The 27,069-nt window shown below is 35.6% G+C and overlaps 1 long non-coding RNA gene across 2 annotated transcripts in view; it reads right to left on the bottom strand.

The window, feature by feature from the left end:
- Positions 1-259: 259 nt before the first annotated feature.
- The window catches only part of LOC122200928, a 48,894-nt gene continuing 22,084 nt past the window's right edge, over positions 260-27,069 (bottom strand). The window contains exons 3-5 of one of the 2 annotated variants that reach the window (XR_006194004.1): positions 5,720-5,826; positions 1,936-2,040; positions 260-517 (exon numbers count right to left, since the gene is read on the bottom strand). This is a non-coding gene — a long non-coding RNA (uncharacterized LOC122200928). Of the gene's footprint in view, positions 518-1,506; positions 2,041-5,719; positions 5,827-27,069 lie in introns of those variants that run through there. The other variant, XR_006194001.1, reaches the window with a different exon arrangement.

The raw sequence follows: 27,069 nt of genomic DNA, 5'->3' as shown, positions 1-27,069 counted from the left end.
AATTTCTTCTTGAAATTTATTTCAAACTTGAAATTTTTATATATTTGCAGTTTCTCCAGAGATACAAATAAATTTGTTATTAGTAAGTTTTTTTAATTTTTGAATAATTCTTTATAGTAATTTTCTTCCTGAGAAGGATTTTATTTTATAACCAGGAATTCTGAAAAAAATATAGACCACAGTGCATCTCCTATCTTTCTAATGCTTTTGGCAAGAGTCAAAGCTCATTTAACAGCACTTAGAACCTCCTCGTCACACATACTGTCAGGCATTTAAAAAATTGTAATTCCACTTGCAAATAGATTTGCTGCAAAATATGTGCTGTAAAACATGTTTTAATAAAAGTAAAATTTTTGATGGTCCATAATGGAGGTCATTGATCCTGAGACAATCTTTCATATTTTTAATCTTCCAAAGACAGTCCTCAACTAGATGACTTGATTAATGCTAATACTTATCAATAAATTGAATTGTGTCACGTTAATCCAGTTTTCATATATCCTTGTCCATTTACTTTCTGTGGAACAAAAATTTTAAAAGGAAGTTACATTTTTGCTAATCCTCTATTTCTTTTAAAGTGGATGTTCAGGACTCTGCTACTTAGAAAGCAGTGTAGAGAAAGGAAGTGGTCTTATAAGAAGACGACAAATTTGGACACCTGAATAAAGGTTGCAAAAGAGCTCTCATTTCCCAGTGCTTTTCTTTCCCATATTCTCAAAATGCCAATTTGAGGAATGCAAACTTTGTTTCTTGGTTAATCAGTCATTCCCCCAAGAAATATTTAAAGCTATCCTTTACCTTAATTATCAAGTCATTAGAGAGAACTTAAAATTCCCAAGCCTTCAGATAATAAGCTACAGGCCACTTAAAGGTACTATAGAGAGTAGAAGTTGGCCATTTGAATATTTAGTCACAGATGGTAAATGGGATTTCCACTCTCTACTGCATCTCAGATACAGAGATTAAATCTCTTTCACATTTGTCTCCACATCTTTTAGAATATTTTTTGTTCTAGAAAGTTTATTTTGTTCTGCAGTATTTTAAGTTGGAACTTCTGAAGAGATTGATACTTTCTCATTTTCTGGGGAAGAAAAGTGATAGATTGCCTTTGTAAATGAAGACTCATGCTGTTATTGTCTACAGTTCGTAGTAGTCATGTTAGATTAAACAGCAGTCTATTGTGGGCTTCTTATTAATTATGATGCTTCCTGCTACCATGCTGATTTTTTTTTTCTGATGGCTTCACTGTGGAGAAGCACAGCTTCTTTCAAAGAAGCCCATCACAATGCAAGCAGCTCATTAACTTCAGCCTTCCTCCCAGATTCCTGTGACAAGCTGAAGAACGTTCCCTAACTAACTTTAGAGAGAGATAATAAAGTTTTATTTCCCTTTCACAGTGTTTAAAGGGCAGTTTATCGTGTTCTTTTCTTCAAGACAGAATTTTGAACAGAAGCATAGGGACTCAGAACTTTATTTTTTAATGTTCTGGATGTCACTAAATTAGAAGTTGCTATAAATGACACCTCCTTACATTTGGTAGGTGCTTTATTTTATTAAAAAATAAAGTGAGCATATCTGTGTGTGCAGTTGTTTCAGAGAATAATGAACTTAAAAGAAATTTCTGTGATCATCTTTCCAGATTGAAGTTTTATGGCTATTCTTTGTTGGTTTGTTTTTTATTTGCTAGCAAGCAGGAGAGTACTTATCTAATACGGAATCTTTCAAATATGAATACTCCTTAGGGCTCTTAAATTCTAAAATTTCCCCATTGTGTATTCTTTCCTTTGGTACATTTCTCCACACATTTTATAACATTGTAAATTCTTTGGAAAAGGTACATGTCCGCATACTTGGATGACTTGAGTGAAAATGTCTGATTCGGTCCAAATAGGCTATGTTATTCTATAATGACATAGGATCTGAGTAGGTGAATACCATAACAAATGTGTTCCTCTCATGCTACCAGTCCAATGTGGTTTGGCATTATACTCAAGGATGAAGGTTCATGAAATTCCATTTCCTTACACGTGTTCATGATGGCTGGAACAGGAAAAGAAAAGACATTGGATTAAAAACTAGATTTCAAAATTCCTCAGAAAAGTGGCATATACCACTGCTCACCGTCAGCCAGAATGAGTCCCATGACCATGCCTAACTTCAAGATGATAGGAAGGTACAGTCCAACCAGAGGGAGAAGGAATAGAACATTTATGAACAGCCCCAGTGATCAACAGCACTCTATTGTAAATTAGTTTCGTATACCAGATTCTAGCTGACAGCTCTCTGCAATAAGGGGTAGAAATTGGTATGTGAGGGGTAAAGGAAAAATAGGCTTTTAGAGTATAAAAGACAAACCTAACAGGCACAGAAGAAACATAAGGCTAGGTACCTATCCAAGTGACAGGAGGGTTTCTGCAGAAGCAATATACCAGCTCACTAGCCTTTGGTGTTCTTCACTAAAAATAGTAATTCTCAATTTCGGTAAGTAATTTTCTGAATAATAAAATAGAATGCACTATATCAGTAAAGTGCACACAATTAATACATAATAAATGACATTTACAAGGCTTTTTAAACCATAGCTAGCTTGCTTGCTTGCTTGCTTTTTCTTTCAACCATAGCTTTCTTGAGAGAAAACACTAAATTGTTGATAAAATGGTTGGGATCTAATGACCCACAGTATAAGATTTACAGTTCCCTAGGAATAAGGGCTGTGTCTTACATCTCCCTGTGTCTCTAGTTGCTAAGTTACAGCTGACTATATTTGTTGTAGAGCATAAAAAGCAGAGTGTGGGAACTAAATGGCCTAAGTCTGAGTCCTTGCTTGACCACTTACTTGCTTAGTAACTCTGTGCAAGTAGCTATTGCTTTTGCCTCCTTAGCATTCATTTTTCCTTTCGCTAACAGTGTGATAACCCCCCCCCCCCGTCCCTACCTCCTGGATGGCTCTAAACATTTATTCAGTCCATGTGGTTCCATTGGGGTTCCATCTCCTAGCTTCTGGGATAATATGTTTCTCAACAACCTGTCCCTGTGGTCACACTGATTGTTTCAGAAGGATGTACGTGTTCAATATTTTCCACTGGAATTTTTTTTAATGCTTAGGAAAGGAAAACTATTATATTTATCTGATGGCTGCTGAAAGGATGTGATGCAAATCTAAAGTGGTCACCTTCCATATTTCCTAAAAAAGGGGAACTTCTGTCTGAGAGAGGAGACAATGAGGAAAAATTCTAAATGGAATTGGGAGGTGAGGAAAAAGAATATGAATAACAGACCAAAGTGATTGTTTAAGTCCAATGTGATTTGACTTTGGCCTTTAAATTATAGGACATGATCCTTGTCCTTTTCACTAAGCTATTTGAAATTGGGATTTTTGAAACACTAAGCATCCTGACAAACCTTCCTGAGTCCGTTTTTATGCATATAAAATGAAGTATTGCTGTAGTAATAAGTGGATTTCCCTGAAGTAACTACAAATCCTTAAAACTTGTATATGCAGTATGTTTGTGGAAGATTATAAACATAATTTGTAGAAATGTTGGGTTTTAGATACTGTCATACGCGTTAGCAGAAATAGACATTTAAGTTGGATATCCATGTCTGGATCACAGGAAATAGGTACAGGAGGGAGATACGGAATTAGGAGTCATGAATAAAGAATTGGTAATCATAGCCATGGTGATAAATAAAAGTGCCTCATCAGAATGTAAGAGTTCTAAAAGGAGTAAAAGGGAATACTCTATACTTTAGGTTTGATAGAGAATAAAGAGCAGTGGGCCTGGGGCAAAGGTATGTTTTTTTTTTCTGAGGTTGGCAAGGGAGTGCACTGGCCGGTTCATATAGGGCCTGCATGTGAAGCAAGTTGCTAAGGAACTTACCATTTATTACTTGGGCCGATGAATGGGAGTTGAAGAAAGGTTTCCAGCAAGAGACAGAATAGCATTTCTACTTGTATTAAGATCATTCTTGTGGAAGAAGAGAAGATAGATTATAAGTCAAAGTGAATGATGTTAGAGATACTAATCGATTATTCTGATTATTTAAGCAAAAGACAACGAGGATCTAAATTAAGGCAATGGCAGTGAGAATTAAGATGAGGATATGGTTGGAACGGGACTTAGGAGAGAGAATCTTACATTATTAAAGGTATTTGAGGGCTGGGAGAGAAATGCTTTCAGTATAAGGGTTTTTGCTAGAGTGAGAGAATAGTGACAATTCAATTAAGAGAGGCAATACAAAATGAAAAATAAATTTGGAGCACATTTCAGTTTTTCTCAGGATGATGTTAAGATCTAAAGCCTAGAGAAGAATTTGGAGTTGACTTGTCCACAAATATGTGTTAAAACCTGTGACAGAGGTTTTTGTTTTTGTTTTGTTTTGTTTGAAATCTAAAAATGATATAAGATGACACAAGGCTGAACTCTGAGGCTGGAGCCCTAAAAAGGCTAGGGATCTGGGAAGACTTAAGAATCAAAGAACCTACGAGTAGTAGTAGAAATAAATGATTGTGGATGCCCCCCCCAAAAAGAAGGGAATATTAAGTCTGAGATAGTGGCTGGTAGACCACCATATATACTGAAAAAGATAAAAACTGGGGGAAAATTAGAGGAATAACTGTCAAGTAATAAGATAATTCAGGTCTTCTTTAGCATAAAACTATCATTCTCAAGTACAATTTATTCATGGTTTACACAAGTTTCATTTAATTCTGCCTGGCAATAAGAAAGCACTGCACTTTTCGTCTTGAAATCCCCTTCTATTATTTTTGCCCACCAGACATTAAACGTCCCATTATCTGGGATCTTCTAGCCCTCTGTACACACCTTCTTCCCCATACTTCTCTCCATTTTAGTTATTGACTATATTATTTTACTTAGCTAAAAACCATAAGGTCCTTGAGGATAGGGTTTCTCTTTCTTTCTTTCTTTCTTTCTTTCTTTCTTTCTTATGTTTATTTTTCAGAGAGAGAATGGGGGAGGGACAGAGAGAGAGAGAGAGAGAGAGGAAGACACAGAATCTGAAGCAGGCTCCAGGATCCAAGCTGTAAGCACTAAGCCCACTGCAAGGCTCAAACTCATGAACCTTGAGATCATGACCTGAGGGGAAGTCATAGGCTTAACAGACAGAGCCACCCAGGTACCCTTCTTTTCTATCTTTACTCATAGCACTGGCCCTCTGGCCTGGCTCAAAAGAATGTTTATTGAATGTGTCTCCCTAATATCTACCATTCCCTTTTCTAAATGGTGTCTCTCTTAATGTATCAATTGGAAAGCTTAATTTTCCTGTTCCTCCTACATGTTTGCCCTCTGATGTTTTCCATGTCCTAAGTTGGCCCATAGCTAATAACAGCTATTAGTCTTCGTGTAGTAGACCACTGAATATGTTAGCACCCCCTCTTCCAATGAACCCTGAAGGAAATTGGATGGAACATAGTAAAAGCATTTTATCATGTCAACTTTCATAAGACCAATGATAGGACTGCAATTCAAATATAAAACCCAAAACTAATATAGAGACAAGAACTACAATATAGTAAGAACTAGGCAGTTAACTTAAACTTTGCCTATTACCACATTACAGTAGAATATTTAAGATGAGGATTTTGCACAAGAATAGACCTTCCTTGCAGATTGTCCCTTAGGTCTTCATGTCTTTGCACCTTTTTCTTTAAATCTCTCTGTTCATTAGAACACACACTCTTTGGGAAAATAGCTACCTGATGGACAGGAAAATATCTTCGGTTTTTCCTGAATCTTCATTCCAGGCAGTTTGGACAATGAGAACTCCCTCTACTCCTCTTGTATATTCTCATGAGATTTCAGGCTGTAAGCAAGCATTAAATAGAATCTCAGATTCTAGTCCAATTTTTCTAACAACAGGAGGTATAAGTCATTGGGGGCATTTGGGTGGCTCATTTGGTTTAGCGTCTAACTTTGGTTCAGGTCATGATCTCATGGCTCAGGAGTTCAAGCCCCACATTGAGTTCACTGCTATCCACACAGAGCCCACTTCAGATATTCTGCCCCCCTCTCTCTCTGCCCCTCCCCCACGTGTGCACTCTGAAAAATAAATAAATCTCTTAAAGTCCTAAGTCACTGATTTCTTCATCTGGTAAGTAATTCATTATCTTTAAAATACATTCTTTTCCTCTGAGACATCAGAATCTAAATGCATTTTTTGAGAAAGAACTTTTTGAGCATTAACAAAACTCTGGACATGCCATAATGGAACAAGGAATATGAATGGCTTCTTGTCAGCTCTACTTGGGACTTCAGTAACATTTAATGCCTATTCTATTTATTGGGTAATTCCTCATCAAAATTGATTCCCATTATTTTGAGTCAGCCCTTAATTCAGATTTTGGTTCATATCTTTCTGTGATCTGGAGGGAGATTGCCAAATCTGCCCACGAGAATGAATGAATGAATGAATGAATGAATAGATCTTGTTTATATCAGATACATTTTATCACATTAAGTTCATAAATAATACCTGCATCCACTGTTCTTTTTAATGGTTTCATAGGATATTGGCACAACTATAACTCACTTACTGTAAGTGCTCTGTCTAGAATAAAATCAGCTTGGTTCCTTATACACAATGATTTAATGTAAGGGGGCACTTACTACACATGCAAGCACACTTGCCTGCTGAGATTAAGTATTTAAAAAGATGAGGCAGCTGTAATTATTTGCATGCTAATTTACCATGAAATCTTTTTCCAGCCCTAAGGACACAAAAGCTTTATGTTTAATGTTTTAGTCCATTGTAACAGATAATTTAAAAAATCATTAGGACCGAAAAGCATTATTTTTTTTTGCTTTAGTAACTTCTCCATATTTATTACTACCATCATTGCACCATTTCTTAACTATGGGCTAGAAACCTAGGTTTTATCCTTTGCTATTTTTTTTTCCTTTCCACCCATGCCCATCATTATGTACAGTTTATTTTACTTTATTAATGTCTCTAGAATTGGTGACTACATTTATCATCACTGGTTCTACCTAAGTCCATGTTCTTACTAATCACACATGAATTATTATGCCATACCGTTTACTGAACTCCTGGTCTCTGATCATAGCTTTCAAGGCAATTTTCAAAAAACATGATGTTACTCTCATATAAATTTAATTGCTTACTATTGCCTTATGAAATAAAATCCAAAGTCTTTCATTATCTGTTCCTTTCAAACTCTCAAGTCTCATTTTATAGTAATCTTTTACTCGCCAACTTTGATCTTTTTCTCTAGCCATACTAAACTATTCGTAGTTGTCACCTTCTTGTGTCTTTACAAATACTATTCCTCTGGTTGACTCAGGCTACTCCATCCTCTATACTATAGCAGGGCAAAGGTAAATTCCGGTTCCATTTGCAGATACAGACGTTAGAAAAAAATAAGGTTTTCAAGAATACTTATGCATGAATTCATGAGCTAAACAATGAATACTTAAACTACATTTTATTTTTTATTTAATTTACCAATTTCAATTGTAGTTGATGTATGATATTATATCAGTTCGAGGTGTACAATATAGTGATTTGACAATTTTATATATTATGCACTGCTTATCCCAAGTGTAGATACCATCTGTCACCCTACAATGTTATTACAATATTGTTAACTACACTCCTTACGTTGTACTTCTCATCCCCATGACTTACATTATAACTGGAAATTTGTATCTGTTACTCCCCTTCACTCACCTGCCCCCCCTCCCCTCTGGCAACCATCAGTTTATCTCTATATTTATGAATCTTTTTCTCTGTTTGCTTCCTTTTTTAAATATTCCACATACAGGTTAATCATATGGTATTTATATTTTTCTGACTTATTTAACTTAGCCTAATACCCTCTAGGTCCATCCATGTCCCAAATGGCAAGATTTCATTCTTTTTTTATGGCTGAGTAATAGTTCACTGCGTGCATGTGTATATACACAAATACCACACATTCTTTATTTAGTCACCCACTGATGGACAGTTAGGTTGCTTCTATACCCTTTTATTTCTCTGAGCTTTGGTCATTAACAGTTTATACATTAAATTTCACAAAAAATATTGGAGATGGTGGATTAAACTTCTGCCTGATTTCCAGCTACATCAACCAATGTGATAATAGAAAGAAGGGATTATATTAGTATAGTTATCATAGCTCCTTGACCCTCTGTGTATTTCTCAAGCCAGGAATTTAAAGCCTGATCAAGCCATTTTCTTTGTGTAGGCTTTCCAGTACAGCCAGATGTGCTGGCGCATCCCAACACTTGCAGTCCTTATTCCTCCTCCAGTGATCTCTCGCAACAGCCACTTGGTTCACCAATGTTTGGTATTCATTAGGCACATAAGAGGCTTTTAAAAAAATCATAAGCCATCTTATGCTATAGATTTCCAGTATACCATTTATCCTTAAAAACAAACAAAAAAGAAAACAGAAAAACACAACACTATCTGCTGCTAGAAAACATGTCTAGCCCCAAGCCTTGCATCCCCCAGGTTTTAGTAATGAAACTAGGAATAACCTTATGCATTTTAAAGGAAAGGCAGATGTGATGTAGACTTGGGTATTCACAATCTTATTAGAAGGAATAGAAAAATGACTTCTAGTCTAAGTGTCACAATATTTATGTTAACCTTTTTTTAAGGTACCTAGGTATTTTAAGACCAAGGATTCTTTCCTTGAGTTGTACATTTTAACATTTCCAAAATTATGACACAACACTTCTGAAAGGTTGTTAATAAATTGATGGTATGTTAGAGCTGTGGAAATGTAGCACTTATTATCTAGCCATCACTTAATTTCCATTCTGTTCTCTGCAAGACTATCTTCACTGGCATTCATCTTGGTTTTTTCAAGTAGCCACTTCGGTTGGTTAACTTCTCCATCCCAGCCATAGCCCTAATTCCCTTAATCTTGAAATGCCCTGTTTCTTTAGGTTTTTACCTTTCAGCCCCTTATTAGACTATTCCACATTTATATTAATGTAGAAATGAAAGAATAATTCTTTACATATCCACCACATGTAGGGAAAGTTTTATTGTCAATGAAGCATGAAGTTAAATTTTAATAATGAAATATCAGAAGACCTTTGTTTACCTCTGAAGTCCTACTCCATGAAAGGTTTATTTCTATAAATACATGCTAAAAGACTGTAAATATCATATTAGGGTTTAGAATTTTCAATTGTATTACAAATTTCTGAAATAGATACTGTTGGTATTATATTAATGGCTATTGCCAAATTAATAAAAGGCAATGGCAATAAAAGGTTTTAAAGCTCTGTTAAAGAGGATTAGCCAGAGGATATGACTGGGGCAAATATATAGAGAGGAAGTGTTATAATTAAACACTGTTTTGATCATATTGTTCTTTATTTGGAAGCTTTGAGTAGATTCCATTATTTTTGGTGTTGTGCAAGTGCTACCATGAGATGATCATAAAACTCCTCTAACTTTCACATTTCTCTTTAAAAAAAGTGGCAGTAGAAATACGCAAGTCCGAGGATTGTTACAATGATTAAGAACAATAAAGCAGTTGTAGAAGTTGATATTGTGTCCTCTAGTAAGCTTAAGAATACAGAATACCTGTATTCCTTTAGCTTGTATTTCTAATACCCACCCCTAAATGTGGGGAAGAGGACAAATAATTCCTGCTGATATGAGCAACATACTTATTATTGGTGAATTCTAAAAATGGTGTATATATTTGTTTGAATAATCTAATTTCCCTCTGATGTACTTTTTGTTTGTGCTTGCACAGCACGATTTTAAATTCCACAAACAAGAAGAAGAGATAAAAGGACAGAGATAATAGTGCCTTAAAATTTGCTTCTTGACATTGTTCACTTAATAAACAGGGTGAAGTCCGTAACCTTCAAAAGACTGACAAAGGGACATCTCCTTTCTATGCAAATTTACATCATGAAAGAATGATTGGAATAGCTTTCCTACTGTGCAACAAATTTGTTAAGTGGAACAGATTGAAAGTATCATGCCATTTCCCACAGACATAGGGCATGTAAATCAGCTTGCAAATTGAATGGGATCACAAAGAATCATTTGAAAAGGACTCTAAGATTGAAGGTTTCAGGACAGAGTATAAAGTGGTAGGTGGAAAGTAGGTGTCAGCTGTGACTGAAGTAAATGATACATAGACCCTGAGGAAGGATCTGTGCCCAGGAGGTCAGGTGCATTTGGTATGCAAGAGTCTGTCTTGAAGTTAACATATTAAATTATTTCATATTCAGTGTTGATTTGGAGAATTATGTAAAGAAATATTTGTAAAGTATATTGAACCAGCACTCTGAAACTACTAATCATGTTCAGTGAATTTAATTTAAGGATGGAGAGAAAAGGTGGGAATTAATTCCTAATTTCATCTCCAAGTAAAATAAATGAAATAAATGCTTAGTCTGTAGGTTTACCATTCTGCTAAAGCCAGATCCACAAGGTATTAGAGTCAGGGTTGCCGCATGGCAAAGGGGCCATGATACTTAACTAGAGCTGAGGGTTCATCTTCTGACTTAATTCAGAAGAGGGAAAAAATGAGAGTCTGCCTCAAGGGAAGTTGTATCTCTAACTTAATAGGTGATAAAGGAGAGAAGAGCCAGAGGTACTAGATTATATGGTAGGATAGTTGGTTACTATGTGTATATAATTCACAAAATCCTTTAATTTAATGGATTGTGGAGGTCATTGATTCCAACACTCTTTAAGCGCATGACTCGCTTCAAAAAAATCACCAGTAAGTGGTAATTTGATCCTGCTTGACTAACTCTGCTAATAAAAACTCACGAAATTAATGGGGAAATCTGTTCAATAATTAGAGCTTTGTAATTATTCAGAATCACTTCTTTATATATGATTAGCCACTTCAGTATACCTTTTACTCCATTGTCTGTCTGTCTCTCTCTCTCTCTCTCTCTCTCTCTCTCACACACACACACACACACACACACACACACACACACACACACACACACACACTACTTTTATCTATAGGCAAAAGATAGACTTTCAAAAGGTACAGTTAGTATGTTCGTTGTGAGCCTCTTTTAAACAGGACGAGCACTCTCAGAATTAGTGAAATGACACTTTGCGCTAACAATGGCAGCAACGGTATCCTAAAATATGTTCAGCAATCGGTGCTTTGCTTGGCTTGCTACATATAATTCCTACAATCTCATTTTTACCAGGGAATGAAAACGAAGCACAAACAGGCAGCAACCTGCCTCAGTTCACACAACGGAATTTGGGGGCCAAGATTAAATCGAGGCCTTCCATCTGCAGGGTCAGTGCTCTTCACTAGTTACCTGTGCTAACAAAAACAACAAAAATTCTTTTTATCTATGTTAATAAGTTTTGTTTTAAAAGAGCCAAAGCATAAGAGACTCTTAAAAACTGAGAACAAACTGAGGGTTGAGGGGGGGTGGGAGGGAGGGCAGGGTGGGTAATGGGTATTGAGGAGGGCACCTTTTGGGATGAGCACTGGGTGTTGTATGGAAACCAATTTGACAGTAAATTTCATATATTAAAAAAAAAAGAAAAGAAAAGAAAAGAAACTAACTCAAAATTCAAAAAAGGAAACAGAAAATATGAAAAATAAGAGATAAAAATAAATGACTAAGAAGTTAAAACCTTTTTACATAATAATCAGTAGAATTATGTTGTTCATCAGTAGATCAGTATTTTATTAATGAATGGCTCAAAATTTAGTTGAAGTTAAAAATAAAAAAAACAGAATGAAATTTGGGAAACTATCAATCTAGGCAAGGGGTAAAGAAGTGATTAAATCTCTACCTTTTAGTATATAATAAAGTGATTCTGAAGCTACTGAATTTACCTTCAAGGAAAAGCACATACACAACCATCAAAATATTCAGTTTATGTAGAAAACTACCAAAACTGAAAATAAAATTGCATGAATTTTACAAGTAAGATAAGACTGATTAAGCTTTTGACTGTAAGGCTCTGCAGCTTTCTTGAGGGGTTTCCTTGTCTGAGCCACCAAATGGAAGGTTTTCTCAACTCTGCATTCATTACATACTGTGTAATGAGTCCAGTGGCCTATTGCCAACCGCCACTGTTGAGAATAAGGGTATCCTTAGTAGATGTTCTTGTAGATCTTCTTGCCATGTATAGATAATTTAGAATTTACAAATAAAGATTTAATAGTGATATAAAACCTAGATACCAAAACTAACAGCAATTTTAATCAGACAAGAAATGTTACTTTTCTACTTTTTAATGTACTTTTCCCTTCTGAAAATCTTGTCAATAATTTTATAATTATCTCCCTATAAACTGATGGTCTCTAGCTTCATAACATATGTAACATAGTTCATATCATTAACCACAGACCTATGTTAAAACCCCAAAAAATTGGTTTTAAAAATAGGAATAGAGTATATGCCAGATTTTTTCCCCTGATGAATATTGTTATCTATTATTCTGTCTTTTCACACTCAATCACAAATGATTTTAAATAACAGTTCTGGGAACTGAATCTCTCTCAAATCATAAAATGTTTTTGAAGCTGCATTAATATTTTCATGTGATCACATCACTGATTAAAAGGGAGTTATCAGCTTTTTCTACAAAGTGCCCACCTGATCATTCTACCATCCATAAAAAGGATTCTTTAAAAATCTTTTATTATCCTCCTTATCCCTCTCTACCCTAATTCTATCAGTAACATCACCATTTTAAAGCATCATCCATGGGTTGAAACATTAGAACCATCTTTGCCTCTTCTCTTCTGCTTGTCATTTCCCACCACGGTGTCTGTCCCTCTGTGTGTTCACTTAGCCATACTAAATTACGCTATCACTATAGCTCTCACAAATGTCCTTCCTTACTATTTCCATTGGGGCCAACCCACTCCAATTCATTTTCAGACTATTCTAATGGCTGTCTTATGTTCTTCCTCACCAACCAGTCAACTCCCTATTTAAAGACCTCCAAGGGACACCTGGGTGGCTCAGTTGATTAAGCGGTCGCCTTATACTCAGGTCATGATCTCATGGTTTGTGAGTTCGGACCCCGTGCTAGGCTTTGTGCTGACAGCTCAGAGCCTGGAGCTTGGTTCGTATTTTGTGTGTGTCTCTCTCTCTGCCCCTCCCCTGCTCGCATTCTGTCTCTCTATGTCTCTCAAAAATAAATAAACATTAAAAACCTCCAAGAAACCCTCTTTTTGCCTTCTATTATTGACAGGGATAGTACTGATAATAAAACCTTTAAACTTTGGAAAAAGAAATGTTTCCTAATGTATCTATAGTTTTCTGAATGCTAATAATTTGTCTGCTACACTTTTTCTTTCATCTTCTATCTCTCTGGTTTCTTATTTAAATACATACTATATTTTTTTAGCAATTTGTTTATAATTATCCCTTAATTGTATTTCCCTTATATTTCCCTAAAACTGGTTTGCTGGACAAGTAAATGCATGCAATCACCATAGGTTTGCATATGGTTCAGTTTCCTCATATTTTTTTTTCAGTTTCCTCATCTTAAAATGAGAACAGTAATAGTACTGATCTCAAAATGTTATTGTAAGAATTAAATGAGTTAATACATGTAAACCATTAAAAATAGTGCATGGCATGTGAAAAGGGCTTAATAAATGTTAGTTATAGCTCTTTATTTGCTTTTCCACTAACTTACTATAAATTTGATCTGGTCAGTAATCTTACCAATTCATTGTAAACAAAGCCAACAATACATGTGTTGAATCCACACATGGATTTAAGGCTGGAGTAGATTACTAGTGGTAAGATGTCTATCAACCACAAGCTAAGGATTCCAGTATCCTACATACATGTCTAACCCAAAACATAAATTTGATTAGAATCTTTGGTCAACTGAATGAACTGGAGATGTAACTTACCCCAGAGCTGTGTCTGGATAGCATAAAAGAAGTAAAAAGTCTTAAAAGGTTGTCTGCATTAGAATAAGAGAAGGATTTTGGATCTGGGAATATTTCCTTTTCTTTTTTTTCCTTTTTTGGCAAAACATTCTAGTTACCCGTGGAAAGATGGGAAATAAAGGGATGATTAACATTTTTTAAGAACTGCTTATCACTTGCAGACACGGTTGAGCAATACTCACTGGATTTACTGCCTGAAACAACTAAAACATGAACAAATTTTGTGACACAATGGTTTTCTAGAGAATCAACATCAGGCAACAAAGATAGTGACCCTTGAGAGACAAAAATATGGATGAATCCTAGAATTGGTCCAGCAGTGTTATGTCCAGCTTCCTGCTTGAAAAATTTCCCAGGGTCTGGCGTAAGTAGAGAGACCTGTATGGAATCCACAGCCTGGTGGGCTCCACAAGTTGAGACTGAGCTAAGGATTCAGAAAATGGAAGAGATTTCATGGGAAAGTCAGAGTACCAGAGAAAGAGCTTTGCTTTGGAGATCTACAAAGAGTCTCCATCTAGTGTTAGCTTAGTCCTAATGAGAGCATGTGTATGAGGAAACTACCCAAGGCATGAGATGCACTCCCAAAGGTGTATAGGTAACCATGCCAGGCACTCTCACAGACTTGAAAACTTTGTTTCACAGGCATTGGGGAGAATACACAGAAGGGTTTTGCCTCAGTAGTGGGGAACAATTAGCTCTAGATTGGGCTAATGTAACACATTTTACATTAATGTGTCCCATGTAACACATTTTAAAAGCAAATTCTGAAAGGATTGAACTGCCTCCAAATAACTTTCCCAGAATGTAGCTCCTGAATATTTATAGAAATACAGAATTACCTAGGACACAGCAAGGTAAAATTTACAGTATCTCAAACTAATGAAAATGTACCAGGCATGTAAAAAGCAGAAAACAAAACTCATAATGAGAAAAATGAATCCATCTAAACACACCCAGATGACACAAATGTTAAAATTATCAGACAAGAACATTAAAACAACTATATAATAGAAATGTATAAACATTTAAGCCATAGAGGATATGGCAAACAAGACCCAAATAGAACTTCTATAAATGGTAATTACAATGTGGAGGATAAAAAATGAACTGAAGGAATTGGTAGCAGATTAAACACTACCGAAGAAGAAAGTCACGAACTTGAATACATAATGAGGAATAAGACCAATATATCTGCTTGTTACCACCAGTGTTCAACATTGTACTGGAACTGAAGTAGGAAAAAGAAATGAAGGCAATCCAGATTAAAAAGAGAGAAGAATAATTGCCTTTATTAATAGACATAAGAGTCTGTAGAAAAGGTGATGAGATATATACTCAGATTAGTGATTAATACCCATTTGGGATTATTCATTCCTAGTAGACATTGTATTTATAATATGGAACACATGAAATATTTAAGTACAAATTTGACAAAAGCTATAAATCACCTTCACAGTGAAACTACAAAATATTGTTGAGAGAAATTAAAGAATACATTAATAAATGGAAAGATATACCATATTCATGGGGTGAAGCACTCCATTGTTAAGATGTCAATTCTCCCTAAATCATCTATAGATTCAACACAGTGACAATCTCCCGAAGACTCTGATATCGAACTTCACAAGCTGATTGTAAAATTCATATGGGAATGTAAATGACCTGTAGTAGCCCAAACAACTTTGAAAATATCAGTATGAAATATTAACACCAGGTGATCATATTATAAAGTTACAATGATCAAGATGGTGTGACATTAATGCAAAAATAAATAGCTGAATGGAACATAGTAGTCCAGAAGTCAATTCATACAAATACAGCAAACTAATTTTTCACAATACAAAGATAATTAATGTTGAAAAGCAGATTTTGTTTTCAAAAAATGATGTTGGAAAAATAGACATATGCAAAAAAAAAAAAAACAAAAACCTTACACCATACCTCTACCTGTGTGTAAAAATTGACTCAAAATGGATCAGAGACCTTCATGTAAAAGCTAGCAGTATAAAGATTCCAGAAGGAAATAAAAAAAAAAAAAAAAAAAAGGCTTTGAGATCTTTGCCTGAAAATTTCATAGAAAAAACATCAAATGTGCAAGTTAGGAAAGAATAAACTCACACATTTTGATGAACAAAACTTCTTTTTCAAAGACCCTATTAAGAGAATGAAAAGATGAGCCAAATCCTGGGAGAAAAGTCTCTGCTCTAAAAACTCTAAAAACACACTAAGAAACAAATAACCCAAGTAAAAATAAATGAAGGAAAAAGAATTGAATGACCACGTTACCAAAGAAGATACACAGATGAAAAGCATATGAAAATATGCTTTATGTCATTAGTCATTAGGGAACCACAAATTGGAACCACAATGAGTTTCTACTACATAAACATGGTTAAAATTAAAAAGATTCACCACACCAAGTGTTGATGAGAATACAGGAAAACTGGAATACTCAGATACTGTTGAGGAAAATGTAAACTAGTGTAACACCTTTGGAAAATATTTGGGCTGTTTGTTGAAACGTTAAGCATATACCCCCTGTGTGATCCAGCCATTCCACTTGTGCGTATTTATCAAGAAATGGAAGCATATAGGGGTGTCTGGTTGGCTCTGTCAGTTAAGCATCTGACTCTTGGTTTCAGCTCAGGTTGTGATCTCGTGGTTTTGTGAGTTCAAGCTCTGCATTGGATTCTGTGTTGGCAGCACACAGGCTACTTGGGATTCTCTGTCTCCCTTGCTGTCTGCCCCTCCCCCACTCGTGCTATCTCTGTCTCCAAATAAATAAGCTTAAAATTTTTTTAAATAAATGAAAGCATACATCCATAAAAAGGTGTGTACATAAATACAGAAGTTCCTAAGATAGCTTTATTGTAATAGCCAAAAAGCTAGTAGCAACGCAAATGTCCATGAACCAGTGAATACATGAACAAATTTCATCTATAGAGTTCATCTATACAGTGGGATGTTACTTACAACAAAAACTAATAAAACATTAATACAACAATTTGGATAAGTCTCAGAATTATTGTGCAGAGTGAGTGAAGACAAACAGCAAAATTGTACATATAGTGTAATTACGTCTGCATAAACTTTCACAAATGTAGACTTTTGTGTGATGATAGCAGCAAATCAGTGTTCACCTGGGATGGGGTTGTAGAAGGTGGGGAGAGAGAGCATGGGGAATTACAAAGGGAATTTTTTGAGTAAACTTTTGAGGATATGATCAGTATCTTGGTGGTGGTGATCTCACAGGTATGTATGTATGTCAAGTTTTGCCAACTTGTACACTATAAATATATGTAGTTTATAATTTATCAATTATATCTCAATAAATACGTAAAAATTTGGAACAAGAAAATCATGAAAATCATATGTTGTTATAATACAGTAAATGGTTGGAGGAAAGTTTTTTTGGAGGAAAGGACTTAGGCATTTAGAGGAGAAAAAGATACCTGAACTTTATTCATTTAAAATTTTTAAGAGAGAATTGGTGCCTCAAACCAACTCCAGACTGAAAATTGATTGATTGATTTGAGAGAGCACGTAAGCAGGGGAGGGGGACAGAGGGAGGGAGTGAATCTTAAGCTTTTAGCATGGAGTCTGACATTGGGTTCGATCTGACTACCCCAGAATCATGACCTCAGCCTAAATTATGAGTCAGATGCTCAACCCACTGAGCCACCTAGGTGCCCCTGAAATATTATTTTCTAATTAAAGGTAGGAAATGTGTTGTAAATGCCGCATACGTGTTATCAATTTCAATGCCCTTTATTGTCTTACTCAGTAAACAAAATGGTGTCATCTGAGGCAGTTAAAAAAGACTTCAATTACCCAAAAGTGTTATTTTGTATGAAATTTTAAATGCATTTTTTTACCTCTGAGTGTTAGCTAATCAAGCAGTATGTATTGTTATATTTTAGTTTTTTCTTAGAACAGAGGCTCTGAGATGCGTGGCAGGTGGGACAGTGTAATGCAGACCTTGGTGTTTGGACCAAGGGAAGGAAGTAAAGGAACTCATAGTGCAGGGCTTGGCAGCTACAAAGCAGTCAAAGGAAGATGACAACTGGGGACTAGAATAATGCAAGGGACAGTGTGGACATGGGGGACAAGGTTAGCAGAGGGAGAAAAGCTGAAACTATGCAAAAGGTCTGGTAATAACTTTGAATTCATATCTTCTTTTGTCCTGGATCACTCTGACAGGAGCTAATATACTTCATATTTTCAGAAATGGCTCCTGGAAATGAGCTATATAAGCAATGGAACTGTGCTTGTATAATCCGTCTAAAGACAGAATACACTTTAGAGTGAAAAGCTGTAGAAATTTTATTCTGTAAATGTCATAGTCTATTTTTATCACTGGGCTATGACCTAGTGTTTAGATTTATGCTGTTGGGTCTGTCATAACTCCTTGTAAATGTATCAAGTCTCGACATAAAAGGGAAGATTCTAAGATGATAATGTTTGAACCTCCTAGAGGTTTATTCACCTCAACAGTGTCCGGTCATTGCCTTTAAGTAGCAGAGGGACCTACCTTAAGTTTATGTTTTAGTAAAATTTGTCACTGGCCATTTCCTAAAATAGCACATGTTAAGCTGAAAAGTAGGAAATTGATATTCTGTTAAAATAGAGAAATGAGGGTCAGTATCAGGTAGAAAGTTTAGAATGCTCATGCTGTTGTAACATAGTCACAGATAACCTCTTTATGATAGGTACCCCACTGCAGGTTCTCTTGTAAGCCACATCTGTGGGCCCATCAAGGTCCTGTGGGTCTTAGTCTATGAAATATACTCTTATGAATCTCTTCCAACCTCTCTCATGCTCGATGAAGTGCTTTCACAGCTTCTTATTATAGAAGTTCCCTTACCCTAAAATGTTACGCTTTTGGGTGGGGTAATTTTGAGACGACCTCAAGCCTGGCTTTCTTTCAGACTATCCACTTAGCCCAATGGAAAATCCCTTAGTGGGAGTCCAGGTCGCTCCACTTCTGCAGTTTCTCTTCTCCTTGACTTGAAGGACTACTCCACGTAATCTCAGACTTTTGCAATTTTCCAAGCAAAAAAAGAACCCCCCCCAAAAAAAAAAAACAACAAAAACGTTCTTAGTCTCTACATTAATGTATATTCCCCCAACCTGCAGGCTTTCAATTCTTCCATTGTGCTCCATGCCAGTGGGACCCCTAGAATATGCTTTTGCCTGTCAGCAGTATGGAGAGCACGAAGCGCACAGCCTTCTGGCTGGTGCTGGCAATCCCATTCATTGGTTCTTTTGGATGCTTCTTCTCTCTGCTACTTACTTTATGAAAATTTGTTCTCCCAAAACACACTACTAGCTACCCCGTCTACACTGCACCTAGAAATCCCCTGTTTTAGTGAACTGCTTATTTATGGTCTTTCTGTAGACTGGTTTGTGTACTAGGGATAAGGATAAGAGGATTAGTGGTATCTTCATAAACCTAGGAAAGTGGCCATCCATTGGAGGTGTCTTTAGGATAATGGTCCTACAATAATAAAAACTTCTTTCCTTACCTTTGGTCCTTTAAGGAAATCAGGAGAAACAGAACCCCCCCCCCCTTTCAACATTCTGCGCCAAGTGCTTTTCACTCTTGAGTTTTTTTCTCCATTTTTATTTTTTTTCACAAACATGAGACAATGTTTAGAAATCCATTGTTTACTCATTTAGAGTATTCATTTAAAAAAAGAAATAGGAAATTTTTGATCTACCCTCATTTTTCATGCAAGTCAACAGAGGAAACACGAGAAAAGCACTAAGCACAACCACCACAAATAATAGGATTTTAATCTCTATCCATGAATAGTAGCTGACCTTGACAGAATGAAGGTGATGTTGGATACTGGGAACACTGTATGTGTAATAGAATGCTGCAGTAGATTGAAAACATGGCTGCTTAAATAGCTTCTCATGGAGTGGTAGAAGTAACATTGTGAGTTTTAAAACCTAGGCTTTAAGAGGCTAGGAAGGTAAGGAAGACAGTCAGTCCTACAGGAAGCTGACAGGCCACATGGAGTAGACAGGTGTGGCCAGCCAGCCAGCAGTGTTAACTGCCAGACATGTTCATGTGCATGAACCCAGGAGAAACTAAAAGACAAACTGCCCAAGCAACCCATAAAATTGTGAGAAACGCTAAACCATAGTCGCTCTAAGTAAGTAAGTAGTAAAGTGGTTTGTTACACAGCAATATATAACCTAAAAACGAGAAACAAATCCCAGATTAGTCTCTTTATGCCAGTTTACAAGTTTACATTTCATTATTTGGTAGAAAATACATTGTTCTACATAAGACTGACTGGGGAGTGAGTGTTCATGGGTAAGTGATGACTTCTAGAGGTCAAATTTCTCATCTTTTTCATTTTTTTCTAAAGCAGATTTATTGAGATATAATTTACATACCACAGAATTAACTCATTTTAGGTGTACAATAAGTTCAGGAAATTTACAGAATTGTGCAGCCTTCACAATTAAATTTTAGAACATTTCCATTTCCTTATGGATGACATAAGGATCCCTTTTGCCCAGAGGGTTAACTCTCTGTTCCTGCTCCTGTCCCCCAGCAATCACTAATCTACTTCCTGTTTCTATAGATCGGCCTTTTGTGGACATTTCCTATCAATAGAATCATACAGTATATGGTCCTTTGTCGCTGGTTTCTTTCACTTAGAAAATGTTTTCAACGTTCATCATGTTGTGTATATCAATAGTCTGTCCTTTTTCATTACTGAATAATAATCTATTGCATAGAGAGACCACGTTTTATTTATCTATTACAAGTTGATAGATATTTAGGTGGTTTCCTCTCTTTGGTCTTCCTTATTTTTTTTAAAGTTTGTTTATCTCTACACCCAACGTGGGACTCGAACCCAAGACCCTGAGACTAGGAGTCACATGCTCTTCTGACTGAGCCAGCCAGGCACTCCTGGCATTTCTCATGTTTATTTTATTTTTTTGTATTTATTTACTTATATTCAAGTTAGTTAATATACAGTCTAGTATTGGTTTCACAAGTAGAAAACCATGATTCATCACTTCCATGTAATACCCAGTTCTCATCCCAATAAGTGCCCTCCTTAATGCCCATCACCCTTTAGCCCATCTCTCCCACCTATGTCCACTCCAGCAACCCTGTTAGTTCTCTGTATTTAAGAGTCTCTTATGGTTTGCCTCCCTCTATTCTTATTTTATTTTTCCTTCCCTCCCCCTGTGTTCATCTGTTTTGTTTCTTAAATTCCACATATGAGTTAAGTAATATGATATTTGTCTTGCTCTGACTTATTTTGCTTTGTGTAATACACCCTAGTTCCATCCACATTATTGCAAATGGCAAAATTTTATTCTTTTAGATCACCAAGTAGTATTCCATTGTGTGTGTATGTGTGCGTCCTTGCACGTGTGTGTATGTGTGTATATATATATATATATATATATATATATATATACACATATATATATATACATATATATATATGTATATATATATGTGTGTGTATATATATATATATATATATATATATATATATATATATATATATCACAAATTTATCCATTCATCAGTGGATGGATACTTGGGCTCTTTCCACATTTTGACTATTGTTGATAGCCCTGCTATAAACATATGGTGCATGTGCCCCTTCGAACCAGCATTTTTGTATTTTTTGGATAAATACCTAGTGGTATAACTGCTGGGCTGTAGGGTAGCTTTATTTTTAACTCCTTGAGGAAACTCCGGGCTGTTTTCCAGAGTGGCTGTACCAGTTTGCAGTCCCACGAGCAGTGCAAAAACGTTCCCCTTTCTCAGCATCCTCACCAACATCTGATGTTTCCTGAGTTGTTAATTTTAGCCATTCTGACAGGCGTGAGGTGGTATCTCATTGTGGTTTTAATTTGTAGTTCCCTGATGATGAGTGATATTAAACTTGTTTTCATGTGTCTGCTAGCCATCTGGATGTCTTCTTTGGAAAAGTGTCTATTCATGTCTGTTGCCCATTTTTTCACTGGATTCTTTGTTTTTTGGATTTTGATTTTGATAAGTTCTTTATAGATTTTGAAAATTAACCCTTTATCCAAAATGTCATTTGGAAATATCTTCTCTCATTCTTTTGGTACCATATGAACATGTCAATAGATGTAGAAAAAACATTTGACAAAACACAGCATTCCTTCCTGATAAAAGTAGGGATATAAGGAATATACATCAATATCATAAAAGCCATATGACAAGCCCACAGCTAATACCATCCTCAATGGGTAAAAATTGAGAGCTCTTGCCTTAAGATCAGGAATACTACAGGAATGTCCGCTGTTACCACCGTTGTTCAACATGGTACTGGAAGTCCTTGCCTCAGCGGTCAGACAACAAAAGAAATGAAAGGCATATAGTTTGGCAAAGAAGAAGTCAAACTTTCACTCTTCACAGATGACATGTTATCGTACATGGAAAACTGAAAGATTCTACCAAAAAAAAAAGACTGTTAGAACTCACCTGTGAATTCAGGAAAGTCACAGGATACAAAGTTATCATACAAAAACCTATTGTATTTCTATAAACCAACAATGAAGCAGCCAAAATAGAAATCAAGGAATCAATTCCATTTACACCGAACCAATGAGGTAAACGATCTATACCTTGAAAACTATAGAAAGCTTATGAAAGAAATTGAAGAAGACACACAGAAATGGAAAAACATTCCATACTCATGGATTAGAACAACAAAATTGTTAAAATGTCCATACAGTCCAAAGCAATCTACACATTGACTGTAATCCCTATAAAAATAACACCAGTATTCTTCACAGAGCTAGAGCAAACAGTCCTAAAATATGTATGGAACCAGAGAAGACTCCAAATAGACAAAGAAGTCGTGAAACGGAACACTAAAGCTAGAGGTATCATAATTCCAGACTTGAAGCTGTATTACAAAGCTGTAATCATCAAGATAGTATGGTACTGGCACAAAAAGAAACACATAAATCATTGGAACAGAATAGAGAACCCTGAAATGCATGCACAAATAAATGTATGGCCAACTAATCTTCGACAAAGCAGGAAAGAATATCCAATGGAAAAAAGACGGTCTCTTCAGCAAATGGTTCTGGGAAGACAGGACAGCAACGTGCAGATAAAAACGAACCTGGACCGCTTTACTTACCCTATACACAAAAATAAATTCAAAATTGATGAAAGATCTAAATGTGAGGCAGGAAACCATCAAAATCCTAGAAGAGAAAACAGGGAACAACCTCTTTGACCTCAGCTGCAGCAACTTCTTGCTTGACACGTCTCCGAAGGCAAGGGAAATAAAAGCAAAAATGAACTACTCGACCTCATCAAGATCAAAAGTTTCTGCACAGCAAAGGAAACAACAAAAATAAAGTCAATCTCCTCTCTTTCTAACTCAGTACGTAATGCATACACTAGGCTCTTTCTGATACTTTCTTTACCAGCAATGACTGAATCGATCTCCCAGAAAAGGGAAAAGAAAGAGCAACTAGTACTACTGTTTATCTAGACAGGTATTCTTCAGGAGTCCAAACCTTCACAGCCCTGTTAATCATGGATCTTGTTAACAGTCCTCGATGAGGGAAGGCTGATAATGTACCTCAGAACACTACTTCAAGACAATAGCGAATCAGGACCAGACTATATGGATTTAAGGTTGGTGGTGATCGAGGAGAGCATACTTTGGGTTTTTAAGCCAAACATCATAATCATTGACCCTGGTGCTATAGCAAGATCAGAGACTGTTTTCTGTGATTCTCAGTTCTGAGGTGACATTCCTCAGAGGACAGAAGGAGTGATTCTCCTAATATCTGTTCATGATCTATGTGCTCCATTTGATCATCCTTTTCTGTACTTACAAATTTGACTGCCCGATACTCCTCCTGTCTAGGAGGTTAACTGTCTAGTGAGGAGACACATAATGAAATAAAAAATTATAGTATTGTGCAAGTGTTACACTAGAGGACAGAATGCTATGTGAGCACAGAAAATGGGTTAATAATCCTGAGACAGTAAAGCTTCCAGAAAATGTGGTTTGTAGGATGAGTCTTAGAGAACGACTATGACCTTGGTAAGTGGAGAAAGGAGATGGATAGCATCTATCCTCCAGCTTTTCAGTCCATGATTGTGGGAGAGATTAATCAGGTTCAGTGTATTTGACATAAAATAAAGTCAGATGTGTGGATTCTATTACAGTTTTTACTGTCAAACTGTGTGTTCGAATAGCATAGATTTCTCATCTTAAATCCTATTAAAATGTCTTGGCCTAAAACTCAGTAAATCCTGTGGCCTTTAGATAACATCAAAAACTATTAAAATGCTAAATCTGAACATTTAATGTATAATAAAGTATTTGATGTATTTTTATGCTTTTCATTGGACAAGATCAAATATCTCTATCTTTGTATTAAGAAGGATTGTTCAAGGTAGCTAGGCAGGCTCTAGGTGTAAACTGTGAGTCAATTTTTAAGTAATACATACTTGTTTTGTGAGTTTCAAAATAGCTAAACCAATATCAATTTTGCTAATTGCCCTAATATATTTGCACAGATGTTTTAACTCCAGTAGAAGAAAAAAAAAATAGACATTTTGAATGATGTAAAAGTTTATATCCACAGAAATTGTTTAGTTATAGAAACTCAGTATTTATAACTTAAAGCATTTCTGGACATATGCTATTGATTTACACTTTAAATGTATTGAACTTTGCCAAAAGAGATTGTTGGATTTTAATTAAAATTTCCCATTATAAAATACTTGGGAAATTCCTACACTTCCTTCTCTTTCCTAGGAATCAATGAGTTGGAAATTACATGAGCAGGACTGGTACTTGTATTCAGATTCTCAGCCTTATATTGTCATGCTCCATTAACAACTTCAGAGAGCTTACTGAATTTTCTAAAATTAAATTTTCAGAACATTTTTTGTATTAGTCAACCTGTCCCTCAAGCAGATCATTCACATTATTCATGCAAGTAAAAAATTGATCCTTGCTAGAGACTATAAGCACACCAACTTTTGCATACTTTGGACTGAAACTATTTTTCAGTTAAAGAAATTATTGTTTCTCTTCTTCCAGTTATAGGACTTATAAGCTGGGTTATCTCTCTTTTCTCCCATTTGCATTTTCTCCTTTATTTTTTTCTATATTTCATCCTTCTCTCTCAATACACACTCATATGCATGCACACAATTAGGTTCAAAATTTTAAAATCTTTTAGTCTTTTATCTTCTAAAACCTGTGTAATATTTTTAAGACATTTAATATAAATAGAATGTATACACACTTAGAAAATCATATTATAGGACACAAATTTGACCTGGAATTCAATATACTAATTTACTTTTATATGTTAAAGCATTCTCTGTTAAATATCCACAATATCTTAACATTTTACATAAAATGTAATAGTACTGATGTTGAAATTCTAAAATGAAAAGGTGAAATACTCTGAGGAACTGAGAATTTGAAGTCATATTAATCCTAATACATAGAATACATATGTATTATTTGTATATAACCATATATTGCCACATGTCTATTACATATATAATATATAACTTGTTAAATACATATTTATGACCATAACATGTAGTCATGTCTACTACATATGTAATAACTACATGTAACCACATATATAATGATGAGAGGAAATGAAATAAAGGAGACTATAAGAAAATAAGGAAAATGCTAAAAATTACTAGCAGTGCATAGTTGATTAGCCTGGATGTATTTCAAGGCTCTTCCTAATAAGTTTCAACTCAAGTGAATGTAGTCCTATTTCTCCACACCGCCTCCCTAGATAACTGTCTGATTTTGCATTTAAAAATCAAGGTAAAACTTGGGGTGCCTGCGTTGCTCGTCGGTTAAGCAACCGACTTCAGCTCAGGTCATGATCTTGCAGTCTGTGGGTTTGAGCCCCACGTCGGGCTCTGTGCTGGCAGCTCAGAGGCTGGAGCTTCTGATTCTGTGTTTCCCTCTCTCTCTCTGCCCCTCCTCTGTTTGCTCTCTGTCTCTCTCTCTCCCAAATAATAAACACGAAAAAAAAGTTAACAAAGTAAAACAAAAAAGACAATAAACAAAAGCAGATGGGAAATTCCATGACATACTGCCTTTTGTGTGTACAGTGAGATGGCTGTAGCCTATTTAGAATAGGGTCATAGGAGACACCTCCTCAGGTCTCTCTTGTATCTTCCATTTCTCACCTTTGATACTTTTGGTCAGACCAGACCTGTCCTTTCTTCCCTCTCTTACTTTTCCCTTCTGGGAATTAATCTTTCTTCTCTACAGTCCAAAGCCCAATTTTACTTACTATGAACTTTCATTTTGTGAAGATTCTAAATCATTATTCACGTATTTCTAGGTTATTTTACACATAGCTTTATCACCAGCGACCCAACTGGTACGGTTGCTAGAAGACGTTAAAAAGAAAAGTCAAATAAGAAATTGTGTTTTTATTAAAATTGAAACTATTTTTGTAAAGCTTTCCTTGATCCAGGGTCTCATTTGTTTTCTTTATCTTAATTTGCAAATGTATTGGGCATAACACATTTCATATTCTAAAAGACAAATTTTGTTGTAGTAGACAAATAGTGAAATAAGATATTTCCCAATTCTAAGACCATTTACTTGTGATTAGGTGAGGTAGAAGGAAAGCAGCAATTTTCATCCTCCAAACACATTTTATTTACATTTTGGAACTGACCGTGAGGTTCCTAAATTTCAGATGAAAATAAATTTCTCCCTACGTTCTCGGTAGGCAGTTGTTTTAGAGAGGAAATATGTTTTAAGATATGAACATTTACTATTATAATATCATGGGGTGGTTGATGTATTCTGTTATTTATGAGCATGAAGTAGAAAACTGGTTGAAGAAAGGAAAAGGAAAGTTTCAGATGTTTTTCTCCCCTATATATTACAGACATAAATTCACTATATAACAAATGAATACCATGCTATTCCTCCAGTGTAAACATCTAAAATTTCCAAAGAACCCATCTAACAAGGAAACCTGAGAGTTGTACACTTAACTATATGTGGCCTAAATACTCTAATACCAACTTGAACCCAGGAGAGGAGTATACTTGCAAATTACCTTAATGATAATAGCCCTTATTGTTGTCTGCAGCTTAA

This window comes from Panthera leo, chromosome A1 (genome assembly GCF_018350215.1).
Source record: "Panthera leo isolate Ple1 chromosome A1, P.leo_Ple1_pat1.1, whole genome shotgun sequence".
In the NCBI taxonomy this organism is placed as follows: Eukaryota; Metazoa; Chordata; class Mammalia; order Carnivora; family Felidae; genus Panthera; species Panthera leo.
Note: the sequence above shows the minus strand (reverse complement) of the source record. Positions and strands in the feature narration are given on the sequence as shown.